Raw genomic sequence first — 16291 nt, 5'->3', positions numbered from 1 at the left:
CCCCTCCTGGATGCCTTGATTCCAGCCCGAAACTCAGGGCCATCCTCCCCACCCCGTATCTATGGCATTTTGAGGGTATGGAGGAGGGAATTGTCAAGCTATTTGCTAAACTTTCTCTGGACGTTCCCTCCCTCTCCCTGACCACCCCGCCCCACTTCCTGGCAAGCATTCTGGCTGTGATTTCATCTGGAATTACTGGAATCACACTGTCTCCTGTCAGCTTTCTCTCCCTCCCCCGGCCCTCCTGCTGATAGGAGACAGGAGCGATGGATGGTCTGAGTTAGCGGGGTCCCGGCACCACCCAGCGCAAAGGCACTGCACTCACGCACGCCATACACATGCTGGCTCACCTCCTCCATCCCGTGCCTCCCCTGTCTTCAGGTCTCTGTCTCTTACTTTATTTTTCTCTCGTCTTCCTTGCGTCTGCCTGCCTAAAGATTTCCGAAGCTTAATCCTCCTCTATCTCCTTTGCTGTCTTTCTCTGTCATTGTATCTCTTGGCATCTCAGTTCCACGTCTTCTGTTTCTCTCTCTTTCTCCACCTATTTTCCCTTCAGAGGCATTTGCACCCCAATGTCTCTGTATGTTCCTTGCAGCATTCCCTCTGGAATACATCAGCACTGTTGCCTTTGGGGCTGGCCTGCCTGGGTGCACACTTGAGCTCCAATTCACAGGTAGGTGTGTGACCTTTCTTAACTTATCTGAGCCTAAGCGTCCTCCTTTTTGTGGTGGGAATAACAATAGCACCTCTCCCATGAAGTTCTGGAGGCAGTCGAAAAATTGGCACAGGCAAGAACTCCATAAAATCTCCAGTGGGCTAGAATCCACACTGCATACATACACATGCCCTCCTCCTGCCTTTCTCCAACCAGGTCTTCTTTGATCCCTGCTTTCTTTACACACTGTAGCCTCATCCACACCTTCTTGTTTCCAAACACAACAAACTCACTCCTACCTGTAGGCCTTTGTCCTTGCAGATCTTCTCCTTGGGGGGCACTTTCCAAAGACTTTGACAGCATCCACTTGTCATATCATTCTGGCCTTCTGGCACTCTTTGTGGTGGTTTTAAAACATGTCCTTACATTCTTTGACATTCCTCCCTTCAAAAGGCAATGATTCATTCCCCTCTCCTTGAGTGTGGGCTGGACTTTTTGACTTGCTCTTGGAGAATAGAATGTGGTGGAGAAGGATGGTGTGTGACCTCTGAGATAAGGTCATAAGTGAAATTTCAGCTTCCCCCAGCAATTTCTTGGATCACTCACAGTGGAGGAAGCCAGATGCCATGTCATGGGGGTGCTCAAGCAGCTTTCTGGAGATGTATGTATGGAGAGAAACTGAGGCCTCCTGCCGACAGCTGGCACTAACTTGCCAAGCATGTGTGTGAGCCACCTGGGTAGTGGAGCCTTCAGCCCCAGTTGAGCTTTCAGATGAGACTGCAGTCCTGGCCACCATCTGGACTGCAACTTCACAAGCGACCCTAAGCAAGAGCCATGCAGATGGATTTTTGGCCCCCAGAAATTGTGCCACTACATTTTGGGTAATTTATTATGCAGCCATAGATAATCAGTACACTCACTATTCCTTTTTTCTGATGCCATACTATATTTTTGCTTGCTGATTTTTTTCCTCTGTCTCTCCCACTAGGCGTTGAGTTCCATAAGGGCAGTGGCTGTGTCTGTGTAGTTCATCTGTGTGTCTCCACAGCCTGGCATATGAAGCTCACTAAGTAACTCAGGCATGGGTAAATGGAAATCAGTCATTTCAGGCTCAGCCTAATAAATCTCCCTCCTATGGATCTCTCTAGAGAGAGCAGTAAAGTTTGCCCAACTTCTTTTTCTGTCTTTCTGTATTTGATTTTGTGCACTTTCTGTGGCTTTCTGCTTAGTTTTATTCCTGGCTGCCTGACAGAGGGTGGGTTTATGCAGCTAAAGAGGCACCTGTGGGAGGAAGGGCTCTGTGTGCTTTCTCCTTTAATAAGCTGTGTCCAAAAAAATAAAAAATAAATAAGTAACTTCCCTTTGCCAAAGGGATAAAAATAGCCAGGATTTTAATGGAGATGGGAGGTGGGTATTGTGAGGCTGAAGCTGAGGCAGCTCTATTGTCTCTGAGCAACCCAAGTCTGATCACTTATCCACACATAAATTATACTCACTTATTCATTTATCCATCCTTCCACTGAGTCAATTGTTAATTCATTCACTATTTATTATTTGCTTGTCTATTTATATCTACATTAATTTATTATCTATCCTATATTTTATACTTACTAATTAATCCATTTATCCATCCATGCACTCAACTATTCATCCATCCATCCACTCTCCATCTATCCACCCATCTACACATTTATCCATCGTTCATCCATTCACCCACCATCCACCCATCTTTCCATTCATCCACCCATTCTTTCATGCATCCGTCTGTCCATCCACCAACCCATCCATCTACCCATCTATCCATGTATCCACCATCCATCCATTCACCCATTCATCCACCATCCATTCGTCATCCATCTATCCATCCATCCATCCATGCATCCTTCCATCCACCTATCCATTTATCCACTCATCTATCCACTTATCCATCATCCATTCATTCACCCATTCATCCACCTATCCTTCCATCCACCCATCTATCCATTTATCCATCATCCATTCACCCATCCTGCATTCATCCATTATCCATTGATATACTTTTCATTTAATCCACACATAAGGGCATTAATCCTAATGCCCTTATGTTAATTAATGAATCTATTCACTTAACAGTGTGTCTATTTATTATATATTTTAATTCATGAATTCACTAAATCTTCAATTCTATTCATACCCCTGAGTATTTACAGGTGCTACTACTTTGTGCCAAGTGCTATGCTAGCCTCTGGAGTTAGGAGGTGAAGGCGACAGACCTGGTTCCTACCTGTGTGCAATTCACCCCACTATTTTCTGGATTTCAGGGGAGGAGCTGTTCATGGGAGACCCTGAAGTGAGCACAAAATTTCTGCTCTCTAGAGACTCATGATGTGACAGGGCTGGATCATGACACCTGGTGCTGCTTCTACCACTGGAATCCTTAACTTCTGGATCAGCCTCAGTTTTCTCTTCTGGAAAATGGGGACAATGTTGCTAAAATCATCTTTTTTTTTTTTTTTTTTTTTTTTGACAGAGTCTTACTCTGTCGCCAGGCAGGAGTGCAGTGGCGGGATCTCGGCTCCAGGGTTCAAGCCATTCTCTTGCCTCAGTCTCCCAAGTAGCTGGGACTACAGGCACACGCAGCCACACTCAGCTAATTTTTGTATTTTTAGTAGAGATGGGGTTTCACCATGTTGCCCAGGATGGTCTCGATCTCCTGACCTCATGATCCGCCCACCTTGGCCTCCCAAAGTGCTAGGATTACAGGCGTGAGCCACTGAGCCCAGCTGATAAAACCATCTTGAATGACTTCCATGTGAACACAGTGATGCAGTGGCTTTATAAACTCTAGAATGGGCTACAATTATGTATATATGTGTGTGTGTGTGTGCGTGTGTGTGTATGCGTGCGCGTGCGTGTACATACAAGGTTTCTTTTGAGTTTCCTATCAGCCAGGCATCACTTTCCTATCAGCCAGGCATCACACCACTGGGGAACCAGCAACTTTGCTACCTGGGGTCATCTCTGGCATCTTGCTGGTATGCCAGAGAGCACCTGGCAGCCATGAACAGACCAAGTGGGCTCTGGAGGGTTGAAGGTGCTTATTATGAATCCAGGGGGTCTTAGGGAGCTAGCAGTCTTTCCTCCTCAAGAAGGAGATAATTATTGTTTAACTTTCATGTGGGCAGTGCAGTGAATGAGACATTCTTAAACACCTCCCTCCCCATTCCCAGAACCTCCAATTCCCAAGGTTAAGTGCATCTTCAAAGTTTATTAACCAAGAACTACTGTGGCTCACGTGATCCTGGAATAATACAGACCTGCCTTTTAATTTCCAGTGAGCTCCTTGTATGCTTTGTGATCCCAGGGAGATTGTTTCACTTCTCTGAGCCTCCATTTCCTCACCTATAAAGTGGAGCTTAGAAATACTTCCAAGGCTGTCGTTGGGCAGTGTGGGTGCCTAGTAAGGGTTGGCTGTTGTCATTCAAGAAGGATAGTGTGAGCCTGCACATGAGTCAGCAGGGGAGAGAAGGCAGGATTCTGCCCAGAACAAGCCAAGGAAAATCAGATGCAGTTTTCAATTATTGAGTCACCGTCTTTTGTGGCTTGGAAGGAGATAGAGGATTCCTCCTCCCAACCAATACCTTTACGATGTTCTTTCCACACAGCTCTGTGGTTTGCAAGGCAGGCTCTGCACTTCATCCTGTTGAATCTTCAACCTGCATGTCGTGTGAGTGGGGTCCCTTCACCCCCTTTTCCATCAGAGCATTAGAACAGGCAGAGTTCTTAGAGCTGGTCTAGTCCAGAGATCTCAGACTGGGGGCCTGCAGGCCGGTGACTCTCTTCTGGTCCCAACCAGATCAGGAAAGCAGAAACTCAGTGAAGCCACGTGGAGGGGCTAGAGTTGGCTCCTCTGGGTGGAGCCCAAGAAGCTTGGTGGGCACTCGAGATCCCTTAGGAACAGCCCCACTCCTCTGTTCCATTCCTTCCTCATTTTGTTCCTCATTCTCAAGTCATCCTGAACTCTGTGCAAGTCCCAGAATGACCCTGGCTGTCTTTGGCCTTTGCAAAAATTGTTTCTTATTCCTAAAATTCCCTTCCACTCACTTTTTGCCCAGATCCCTACTCATCCCTTTTTATCCAGATCCCTTTTTACCCAGGTTCCTATTCATCTTTCAGGTCTCAAGCCCAGATCATGTTCCAGGAAGGCCTTCCCTGTCTGGGTTGGGGGGCCCCTCCTTTGTGTTCCTAGAGACCTCTGGACTCCCCCTACCACTAATAAGTCTGTCTTAAGGTTGTCTGTGTCTATTTGGATGTTTGCGTCTCCCCTTGGATCAGAAGGTCATTGGAGACTTGGTGTGGGCACCATTCACTCCATGTCCTTAGGTCACAGGGTAATGACAGCATACAGAGATGCTCAGAGGCATCTTTGGATGAATGAGGAAGGAAGGAAGGTAGGTAGGAAGAAAGGAAAGAAGGAAAGAAAAAGAAGGAAAGAAAGAAAGAAAGAAAGAAAGAAAGAAAGAAAGAAAGAAAGAAAGAAAGAAAGAAAGAAAGAGAAAGAGAGAAAGAAAGAAAGAAAGAAAGAAAGAAAGAAAGAAAGAAAGAAAGAAAGAGAAAGAGAGAAAGGGAAAGAAAGAAAGAAAGAAAGAAAGAAAGAAAGAAAGAAAGAAAGAAAGAAAGAAAGAAAGAAAGAGAGAGAGAGAAAGGGAAAGAAAGAAAGAATTTTGGCGTAAAAACTTGGGTCTCATTCTTTCCCACCAGTGTGCTTTTTACAATATTATCTGGATGAGGCTCAGAGAAGTTAGGCAACTTTCCTGAGGTTCCCCAGCAGGAAAGAAGCAGAGTCCAGGTTTGGTGCCATTTATGTTGTCCAATAAAGACAACATTTGGCAGTGAAGATGGCGCTGGATTTGGGGTCCAGAGACCTGGCTTGAAGCTTGGAGAAACGCTGTTGGGCTCTCTGGGCCTCAGTCTCTGCATCTGTAAAGTGGGGCTGCATCCAGATGCCATAGTGAGTGTCTGTGTCTCCGGGCATGCTCAGGGACACCTTCACAGGGAAAAGAAGCTCACACAAGTGAAAGGGAAAACATTCCAGGCCGAGAAAGGAGAGCTGGACCCATACAGCTGGAGGAACAGGAGGGAAGTCAGGCTGGAGCAGCAGCAGCAGGAAATGGAGGCTGAGGCTGGGACTAGGAAGAGCAGCCCGAGAGGCCCTTCATTTCCAGGTCAGCCCAGTTCCCATCCTTGACCTTGCTTGTTCACCTCGAGATGTTTTCAGATGAGAGATACCCAATCCACCTCTCTGGATCTGAAAGTGCAATTTTATCCCTCCGGATTTGCGTAGAAAAGGTCTGGCCCCCGCCCCATCTCGTTTTCCCAGCCAGGTCTCAGCGCTCAGTTCACACAAGGCGAAATATTTGGACATCAGCAAAGCATTAAGTAATTGGTGGATTTTTTTTTTCCTTTTCCATTTGCATTTGTTTGTTTCCTGCTGGGTTGCCTGACACCAGCCAGCCTTGAATTTGGTCCTGTTCTCTGCACAGCTGGACTCAGGGAGCACAACCCAGAGTGTGCATAGAACAGGTGGCCTGCCTGGGAGCCAGAGAAATGGTGTTGGGTACATAGACAGCAGTGGGTGCTGGACAGTCCCTGGGATCTTGAGGGGAAAGCGAGAAAATGGGAGCAGGCCCCCCAAAACACTGGCAGACTGCACTCCCATCATGACCTAATGAGATAGTGCAGTTGACCTACAGCAACAGCCAACACCGCAAAATGAATGAACCCAAGGGGTGCAGACCAGGGGGCGCAGACCTAAGAGACCTGGGTAGTGTCTGGCTCTTTGAGCCTTGGGCAAGCCTTTGCAGCTCCTAGTATCTGTTTCTTCATCGTTTGTTTCATGAGTTGTTATAAAGGTTGCCAGATTTAGCAAATAAAAACACAGGACGCTCAGTTAGATGTCAATGCCAGATAAACAATGAATTACATTTGTTAGTATAAGTATAGCTTGTGCAATATTTGGGACACAGTTATCCCAGGAATTTTTCTTTGTTCCTCTGAAATTCAAATTTAATGGGGCATTCTATATTTGATCTGGCAACCCTCAATGTTGTAACAATAAAGTGAAATGGTGTGTACACATCCTTCATGGTGTGCTTCACTCCAGGGAAAGTGATCAGAGCCTAGTCACCATTTCTATTAGTGTCATACCAGGAATACTAGATATTAAGTGCTAATACTAATTTGTTAACATCAATTACTATAGTATTAATAATTATTCATGTAGCTAATTAATATTAATCAGCACAAATATTAAAACTCATCATTTACTGAGTAGCTACTATGCTCCAGGCATGTCCTTCACATGACTTCATTGTCACCACATCACTCACTGTGGGAATGTCATTGTCCCCGTTTTATTGCTGAGTGTCTCAGGACTCCACAAGGTTAAACGTTGGTTACAGCTGTGAGACCTGGGTTGCTGATAGAGAAACACTGTTCTGAGTGCCTTGCAAGGGTTCCCTCCTTAAATGACCTCATCAACTCTGTGAGTAGATAGAGTAGATACTATCGCTAACCTATTACTACAATCTCTATTTTGCAAATGGAGAAACTGAAAACTAAGACTTGCCCAAGGTCACACGGGCTCATCAATGTCTGAATGAGGCTTCAAACCCAGGCAGTAGGCTGTCTGGCTCCATCCCTCCTCTAAGCTACTTTATCAGCCCCATAAATAGATAGAATGAGGGCAACTGTGGAGTGTGTCCCTAGAGGGTAGAGCACAGGGCTACCAGGCTGTGGCAAGCAGCACACACCGGCCAATCACCAGCCGTATCCCATTTAACCCTCTCAGCAGCCCCCTGTAAACAAAGACATCATTATTTCTATTTCTGATGGGAGCTGAGACTTCCCTGGCTGTTTGCAGTGAGTTGGTGTCAGGACAAATGTTTACAGAGTTCCAAAGCTGAGCATTGGAGCAACTTGGAGGGTCAAGATAGGGTTCAGCCAGTGGAGTCCAGGTACCCTCTTCTGCCTCCAACAGAGAAGCTCTGACCCTGGGCAAGGTACTCTACCTCTCTGATCTTGCATCTCCTTGCCTGTAAAAAGAGAGTGAAAAAAAATACCTTCCTCTAGAAAGAACTGTTGTAATCTTCAAATGACTCAATCCATAAAAAGCACTTAGCATAGTGCCTCCTAACACATAGAAACTGCAAAGTAAATGTGAGTAGTTACGGTCATTTTTAAGCACCTGTCTTTGGGCTCTCTCAGTAGCAGAGCTTGAGATAGAGACTTCAGAGCAGGTGGTTCCTTTGGGAGGTGAACTCAGGATGCCCCAGTAGAGGAATAGCCAGGGAGACAGGAAAAGAAGAGACCAACACAGGGTGCGTGAATGAGCAGGTGACTGCTGCCAGCACTTGGAGCACAGTCCTGCTGGGGAACTCTGGGAGGCTGCACAGAGCACACCTAGGAGTTGTCTCTACCAGGGGTGAGGGAGTTGGGATATTTATCCTCCAAGTCCTCTACATCTCTGGCCTAATCCCCTGCACATGCCCAGTATACTCAGTGGGCCAGAGAAAGCCCCTGGGCAAAGGCAGTAGTAAAGTCAGTGGGCATGGGAAGGGTGAGGGACAAGCAGGCATGGTCAGGGCATCCACTACATCTTGACAGCATGTCTGGAAGACTTCAGTTAAAAAGCATCCTTCTGCTAAAACAATAGCAATGACAACAACAACGATGGCATTGACAGCAATAATAACAATTCAGGTTGAAAACCAAGGACATCATCTGCCCCCACCTCCCCCCATTTGGACTCCCAGACCAGTGTTCTCCTCCAAAGCTGACAATGAGGTGACCAGCTGTCCAAAGAAGCACCCCAAATTTACTTCTGCTCCAGGAAGGGCATGGAATGGCTGTCTGGCTTTTAGGAGCTGGTGCCACCGAGAGAGGAGGACATTGCCTGTCCTTCAGGCCTGTGCCTCCTGCAGAGGCCGTGGTGCTAATTGCAAAGGTAGGGGACCCATAAAGCATTCTGGACGTCTGCTGGCGGCTGGCTGAAGGCAAGTCCTGTCAGGGACCAGCACTCAGCTTTGATTTAGCGTCAGAGTAGAGGTTTAAAAGAAAAAGGGGGAGGAGGAAGATTCCATTGGGTTGAGCAAAAATACTCGCTCTAAGTGGTTGGGCCATGAGTGTATCTGTCAACCTGGAACAAGAAGAGAATTACTATCTAGATAACTATTTACCGCACCTCCCAAATGTCTGGGGCTTTACCTGGCTTGCCTCCTTGTGTCCCCCAACCCAGCCACTTAAGAATAGGTACTATTATTTTTATTTCCATTTTAAAGATGAAGGAGTGAAGGCTCAGAGGGGGAAACTCACTTGCCCAGGGTTACACAGTGAGGAACGGTCAGAGCTGGGATGAGGACCCGGCTCTGAATCCAGTGCTTATGCCGGGCAATATGTAGTCCCCTCCCTAACACAGGCTATGGGAATGAAAGTTGTCTGGAGATGCACTGGGAGGCAGTGGAAGCTGGTGGTTAACCCAGGGGTTCTGGCATCAGAGTTTCTGCTTTATTTCCTGGCCATCCAGTTTTCACCAGCTATAGGGCTAGTGAAGCGTTGTACCATCTCTGGGACTCAGTTTCCCTATCTCTAAAATGGGGACACAAGTAGTACATTCTTCCCTGGGTTGATCTAAAAATTGAATGGCATCAAGGCTTTAGAGAAACTAATTGAGTCCATAAATATTCCATCAACTCTAGGGGGTTTGATAATTCACAGGAGGCTCTTGGAGGCAGAAGATATATGAGCTTTCAATGATGGAAGCCCGGCTGTTGCACAGGTCAGATGTAAGAGGCCAGTCGAATCTGGTTGCAGACTTCCATGCCCTCTTTAGCAACCCCCTTAAGGAGCCTCCTCCTCCCAAGGTTTCGCAGAGGAAATTCCAAGTCACTGCCTGGAGCGTGGTAGCAGACAGCTTCCTCAGGGTCATGCCATCCGGTGGGCTGTCACCACATAGCGTGCTGGTCCTGTGCTAAGCACTTTACATATTTCATCCTACAGAGTCTTAACTACAACCCCTGAGCGAGATCTCTCAGCTTTGCCATTTTATGGGTGAGCAAGTAGAGGTCAGAGAGGCAAGATCCTTTGTTCAAATTACAACAGCTGGCAAGTAGTGGAGGCCAGGATGGAGCTCAGGAGCCCAACGGTCCATCCACCATCACCTGAGCTAAGAAATGTGAATTTTTTTCCTGCAAATACCTGATGAAGGTACCGAAGACAACTTCATTGCCCTGGGCAGATGGTCACTGCCTGGTCCTGCTTGGTCACAGCCAGTCAGCTAGACTGGATGCTTCTTTGTTTTTCTACGGGACATTCATGTCTCAAGGGACACCAAGTCTAGAGTCTAGAGACTCCACACTCCACGGAAACTCCAGCCTAGTCCCCCAAATTCAACCACAGCCCCGTTCATAATAGCCTGTCTCTGGAACACACTGTCCAGCTACTCCAGACCTTGCAAGATTCAGGAAGTCATCTATGCCTTTAATAATAATGATAATAATAATAGAAAAGTAATAAAGAATGAAATCGAGTGACTTCACCCTGGACACCAGGCCACGTTAGCTCATGGCCTGGTTTTCTGGGTCAGCGACAGGGGTGGTGTGTGATACTCTTATGCAAGGCATTTGGCGGCAGATAAATTCTAGTTCCTAAAGATTATTATTTTAACAAACCCAGTGTTGACGTGTCCAAAGGCAGCAGGAGGCTCTGAAGGGTTTTCCAAGAAAGCGTGTGTTTCTTGGGGTTATTTTTTCAGACTCAAGTTCAGGGAGGGGGACTGTTTTGCTCAACTCGTGTTTCTGGAAAAACAGGCACTTGGAAAGAGTTGGCCGAGGCAGGCAGGATGTGGAATGGAGAGCTGTGGTCCTGGGGGGAGGGGACGGAGGAGGCAGCTGGGAGAAGGGCTGGCACCCTTTGCTCAGGCTCTTCTTGAGCTGGGCCTTGGGATCCTGGCCATTCCCGACCAAAGGAAGAGGCTTCTAGAAGATGAAAGCTGATTGGAGTCTCTGTGGACTCACTCTTGAGAAATACGCTTCATCCACTTGGCCTTTCCCTGGAGCAAGGATGGTGACAGAGGAAAGGTGGACAAACACCATCTTGGTTGGCTTCTAGGCCAACTAAGCTAAGGGTTGTTTCTCACGGAGTGCTGTCTAGATATCGCTGACTCACTGTGTGCCTCAGTTTCCCCGCTGGACTCAAGAGCTTTGAGCATGCTTTGTATGACCCAGTCCCTACTCGTCCCTCCAGGTTCATTCCACATCACTCTCTTCTTCATGTGCTGGCGTCCAACCCCACTGACTGTCCCTCAGACCCCTGAAGGCCCACGGTCTTGCCAGCCTTGAGGCCTTCCCTTCTGCCTGGAACCCTTCTCTTTGCTCCTAACCTACCTCTGCCTCATCTTTCTGGCCCCACTTGAATATCACCTCCTCGGGAAGCCTTCCTGATCTCCCAAACTGAGCCAGAGCCTCCATTGTTCTAGCATTCGGTACTTCCGTGGAGCACATTTCACAGTTTAATTCTATGATTCCTTGTCCAATGTCTACCTCTCTCACTGACTCTGAGGCCCATGAGGAGAGAAACCACATCCTTCTTGTTTACTGCGGTTTCCCTGGCTTCTGGCCTGACATACAGAAGGTGCTCAGTGGGCGAATGGAAACACCTCCCCAGCAGGGCTCACAGCAGTGGGTGTCTCAACCCAAAGGCAAGGGCAGAGCTCACATTTGACCTGCTGGACCCCAGGACACCAGGCAGGTACCAGACAGATGATGGACAGATGGAGATGAGTTCTTCTATACCTTCTTAAGATTATGCAGAAAGCCACACTCTAGGGATAAATATATCCCACCCACCTTCATTATGTCGTGATCACCAGTCAAAAGAGGTCATGTGCCTCAAAAGAAAGGTCTTTATTTGGTCTGTGAAGACCAATCACTCCATCCCAAGGACTCCCTTCTTCTTCAAGGCTCCTTTATTCCCTCTTGTTCCCTGGCTTCCTTTCAGAAGCCAATGGGGAGGGACAGAGACTGCGACAGACTCCCCACAGGGTCTCACGAGGAGACTCCTGTGTGTTCTCACTTCTCCTCCGCTCCTCCAGCCATTGTTCCCCCCTGAGACCCACAGCTCTTTCAAGCTCAGAGGTGAGTCATCCGCGCGTCACGTGTTTCGGTGAATGTCAAGTGTCTCCTGCTTTAGAGCCTTGAGCCCTGGACTTTGTTTTATGGGGTTTGGCTGTCTGGGGCCGCCGACGATTTCATCCATCAACTCAGGATCGCTCCAACACTAATGCTGAATTTATAGAAGTGGTTAAACAAAGTGTTGACAATAGGGACGGTGTGTTTCTGATTAACACTGCGATTCCAAGGGAAGCTGCCAAGTGTGGGGAAGTCAGTAAAACACAGCAGCGATTTCCCAGGCTCAGTGAGTTGGGGATTTGACATCACGGGATTAACAGATGTTGCGCAAGGAACTTGCAAAGCGTTGGGAGGCATTGCTCGACAGAACAGCACGGGCTCATATACAAACCAGAGTCGTTCCTTCCTGTCTTTCTTCCTTTTGCTTTTTTTTTTTCCTGAGAGATTAAATCTGAATCCTCTTTCAGCCTTAAGAGTTTCCATCAGGAATTGCTGTCAGCTTCAGCAATGCTCCCAGAATCCTGTCCTTACTCCTTTCTGAGAGTGAACAGTAACACTGGTTAACATTTATCAAAAACTTACTGGGGTACCAGATACTTCTACAAATCATCTCCTGTCATCTGCACGGAGAAGCAGGGACTGTGATGATCTACACTTTAAAGCTAATGTTTTAGTCTGAAATGGTCGAAGACTCACGAGAAGTTTCAGAATCAGGACAAAGGGTTCTCAGGTTCCCTTCCCCCAGCATCCTCCAACGATGATATCCTATATGACCATAGTACATTGTCAAAGCCAGGAAATCAGCTTGGGTCCAATGCCATACACCTTATGCAGCTTGTATCCAGTGTGTACATGCATTTAAAAAAATAGTCCTATGCTGTTTTAGCACATGTTTAGATTACAGCAACCATCACCGCATGAGAATGTAGAATTTTTCTATCCCCACGATAAAATTCCTTTGGGTTACCCTATCATAAAGGTATGCTGTCTTCCACCCTAAGCTCTAGAAGTCACTGAACAGTTCTCCATCACTATAATTTAGTCAATTTAAGAACGTCATGTAAATGGAGCTATACAGTATGCAGCCTTTGAGGTTGACTTTTTTTCACTCAGCATGCCATTGAGATCCGTCCACGTGGCTGGAGGTATCAATAGTTCATTTCTTCTTGTTGCTGATCAGTATTCCTTTGTATAGATGAACCATGCTTTATCTGTCCACCTGTCGAAGGACATCTGGTTGTTTTCAGTTTGTGACTATTGTGGATAAAGTGCTAAGAACACACATGTAAAGGTTTTTCTGTGATGAGCCGCACCCAGCAGATGAGGAGACGAGGCAAGAGCGGGGAAGTGACTTGCCCAAGGTCTCACAGCCAGCACCTGTAATGAAGATTTGAACCCAGGTAGTCACTCCAGAGGCTTCATGCTTAACCGCCTGCAAGACTGAAAATCTTGTAGGTAAGAATAATTAACCCTAAAAAATCAGTTAACGCACCAGAAAGATGTGCTGTGTTCATCAATGGATTCATTTTCTCACAAGAGTATGCCGTGTGCCCCTTGCAAAGACAGCTTAAGCATCAAAATCTGGAGTCAAAGTCTAGCCCTTGGCTTGGTACGTAGGGAATCTTCCCAATCCAGCCTCTACTGGCCTTCAGTTCTCACTTCCTGCCATCCTTCTCTGGCTGAGCAGAATGCTGTTTGCTATTTCCCCTCAAACAGCCCCTGAGATTCCAGCCTCCTTGATTCTGCTCACACCATCCCTTTGCCCAAAATGCCCCTCTCTCTATGTCCACCAAGCTCTCTTCTGTTAGTAGATGCCTGTGTGGAAAGAGTGGTCCATCCTCATCCCACCCTCTGGAAGGTCTTGGCTCCATGAATATTTATCTATTTCCACAAACACAAATATATTCATTAAGCAAAGCTTTTCAAGGACCGAGGATGTGGAAGGCACTGAGCTGAAGCCTAGGAAGCAGAAATAAATAATCTATAGTCCCTGAGCTCAACTATCAAGTTCCTCAGTCTGCAGACATCGAAAGACATACTGCATGGAGAGATGAATGGAGGGCAATGGAGGGGGAAAAGTGCTAGGTTGGAAGGTTAGAGCCCCACATTCAAGTCCTGGATGGCTCCTATCTGGTGGTGGAACCTCCCTGGACTCGTTTCCCACCCTCTGCTCTGTTTTTCTTACAGAGGGGCTGTGAACAGGCATGGGGTTAATTGATGATGCAAACATACTTTCTTCCTGGGCTGGGCATCTGCAGGGAGGAGCTGGCCTCTTTCGCTTGCCTGGGACAACCAGACCCAAGATCCCAGAGTCACCAAAAGCCAGTGCCATTTCAGCCGGCTGTGTGGGAATCCGGGTGCTTCTTTGTCTGCAGGATGCATATCAGAGGACAGCGTGGGGTTGGAGCAAGGGGAGTGAGAGAACAGAGGGCCCACAGGGAGGGACTGACCTTAAGTGCGGCAGCTCCCTTCCCCCCTTAGACCCATAAACAGCCCCAGCAGCCCACACTCCCACCTGCAGCTCATCTTCCTCCAGGATCCTTTCATGCTTGCTCTGCATTTGATTTCCTCCCTCCAATGGCCTCCTGCTCCCCATAAAATTCAATCTCCTTTTGTTTTCAATTCAATTAAGGGCCAGTAATTCCACCCACAAGGCCACACATTGAAAGTACAGTCAATAACCCGGCTGTGGTCAAAGGCAGACTGGCCTGAAGGGAGAGACTCAGACAAGTCTCTTGGGTCCCAGCTGAGGTGAATATTGGATGGGGCTTTGGGGAGCGAAAAGAGCCCCGATGGGAGTTAGTCTCGACTTCTAGGCCTGGCCATGGCACCTACTCAACTATGACCTTGGCCAAGAGCTGGCCTCCCTGAGCTCAGTTTTCCCATTTGTAAAATGGGACCGAGAAAGTACTGTTTGTACTTTCTGCCCTGTTCTGCCAGAGTTTTTAGCCCCGTTCTGCCACTCACCCAAACATCATGGGTGTTATTTCAATACTGATTTAATAACTGATTACAAATATACCACACCCAGGAAGCCTGCTTGCAGGAACTTGTCCTCTAAAATATTTGTGCATTAGTTGGGTGTGGCGATATGCACCTATAGTCTCAGCTACTTGGGAGGATCTCTTGAGCCCAGGGGTTCGAGGCTGCAGTGAGCCATGACTGTGCCATTGCACTCTAGTCTGGGTGACAGAAAGAAAGAAAGAGAGAGAGAGAGAGAGAGAGAGAGAGGGAGAGAGGGAGAAAGAGAGAAAGACAGAAACAGAGAGAGAGAAAGAAAGAAGAAATAAAGAAAGAAGGAAAGAAAGAAAGGAAAGAAGAGAAAGAGAGAGAAAAGGAAAGAAAAAACAAAGAAAGGGAGAAAGAGAGAGAAAGAAAAAAGAAAGAGAGAGAGAAAGAAAGAGAGAAAGAAAGAGAAAGAAAGAAAGAAAAGAGAAAGAAAAAGAAAAAGAGGGAGGGAGGGAGGGAGGGAGGAAGGAAGGAAGGAAGGAAGGATCTTTGTGCAGGTGTGCGAATATATTGATTTAAGGATGTCCATTATTTTGGTGGGATTTAGTACATTTTCTACTGCCATACTCTGGAATACCTTTCAGCTGTGAACAAGAATGATTACATGTACTGTTATGAAACGACCAAAATATATTATTAAGAGAAAGTTGCAGAAATTATATGTTTATATATAATATATACGCACATATATAATATACACATATAATTTAGGGGAACATATATGAAACATATAGATAGGTACGTGTGTGTGTGTGTGTGTGTGTGTGTGTGTGTGTGTGTTTTGAGTCGGAGTTTCACTCTTGTTGCCCAGGCTGGAGTACAATGGCAAGATCTTGGCTCACCGCAACCTCCACCTCCCGGGTTCAAGCAATTCTCCTACCTCAGTCTCCCAAGTAGCTGGGATTACAGGTGCCTGCCACCACGCCCAGCTCATTTTTTGTATTTTTAGTAGAGATGGGTTTTCACTGTGTTGACCAGGCTGATCTCGAACTCCTGACCTCAGGCGATCCACCCGCCTCGGCCTCTCAGAGTGCTGGGATTGCAGGCGTGAGACACCGTACCCGGCCCCATGTTTCTTTAAGAAACAAACCAACGTTACAAACAGTATACGCATCGAAACAGAAACAAAATGGTACTTGTGGGTGATGCCTGAAGCACATCCCACTTTTAAATAATAGGGTTTGGAGTGGGGAGAGGGGAGTTAAACACTTTGAAGTGTTCCAAAGAACATAAATTACTTTTACAATTAAAACACATATAAACCTATAAAATGAAATGAATCCCTACTTGTGGTTGAGAATCTGAGCTTCGCATTAAGGTAAAAAAAAAAAAAAAAAAAGACTATTTAATTACCACAGCTCAGCGATAACCACTGTTGACATTTTAATGTATTTCCTCATGGTCTTTTTCCTTATTCACGAACACATATATTTTTATAATAAAGTTGGAATTATGCTTCATA

At 46.6% G+C, this 16291-nt stretch overlaps 1 long non-coding RNA gene across 1 annotated transcript; it reads left to right on the top strand.

Annotated features, from left to right (window-relative positions):
* Positions 1–279: 279 nt before the first annotated feature.
* LOC105495728 (uncharacterized) lies at positions 280–3331 on the top strand. The gene is made up of 3 exons (XR_011614431.1): positions 280–381; positions 596–673; positions 2956–3331. It is a non-coding gene; the product is annotated as an uncharacterized lncRNA (long non-coding RNA).
* The last annotated feature ends 12960 nt before the right edge of the window (positions 3332–16291 follow it).

The sequence above is a fragment of the Macaca nemestrina genome, chromosome 15 (assembly GCF_043159975.1).
Source record: "Macaca nemestrina isolate mMacNem1 chromosome 15, mMacNem.hap1, whole genome shotgun sequence".
Taxonomy (NCBI): Eukaryota; Metazoa; Chordata; class Mammalia; order Primates; family Cercopithecidae; genus Macaca; species Macaca nemestrina.
Note: the sequence above shows the minus strand (reverse complement) of the source record. Positions and strands in the feature narration are given on the sequence as shown.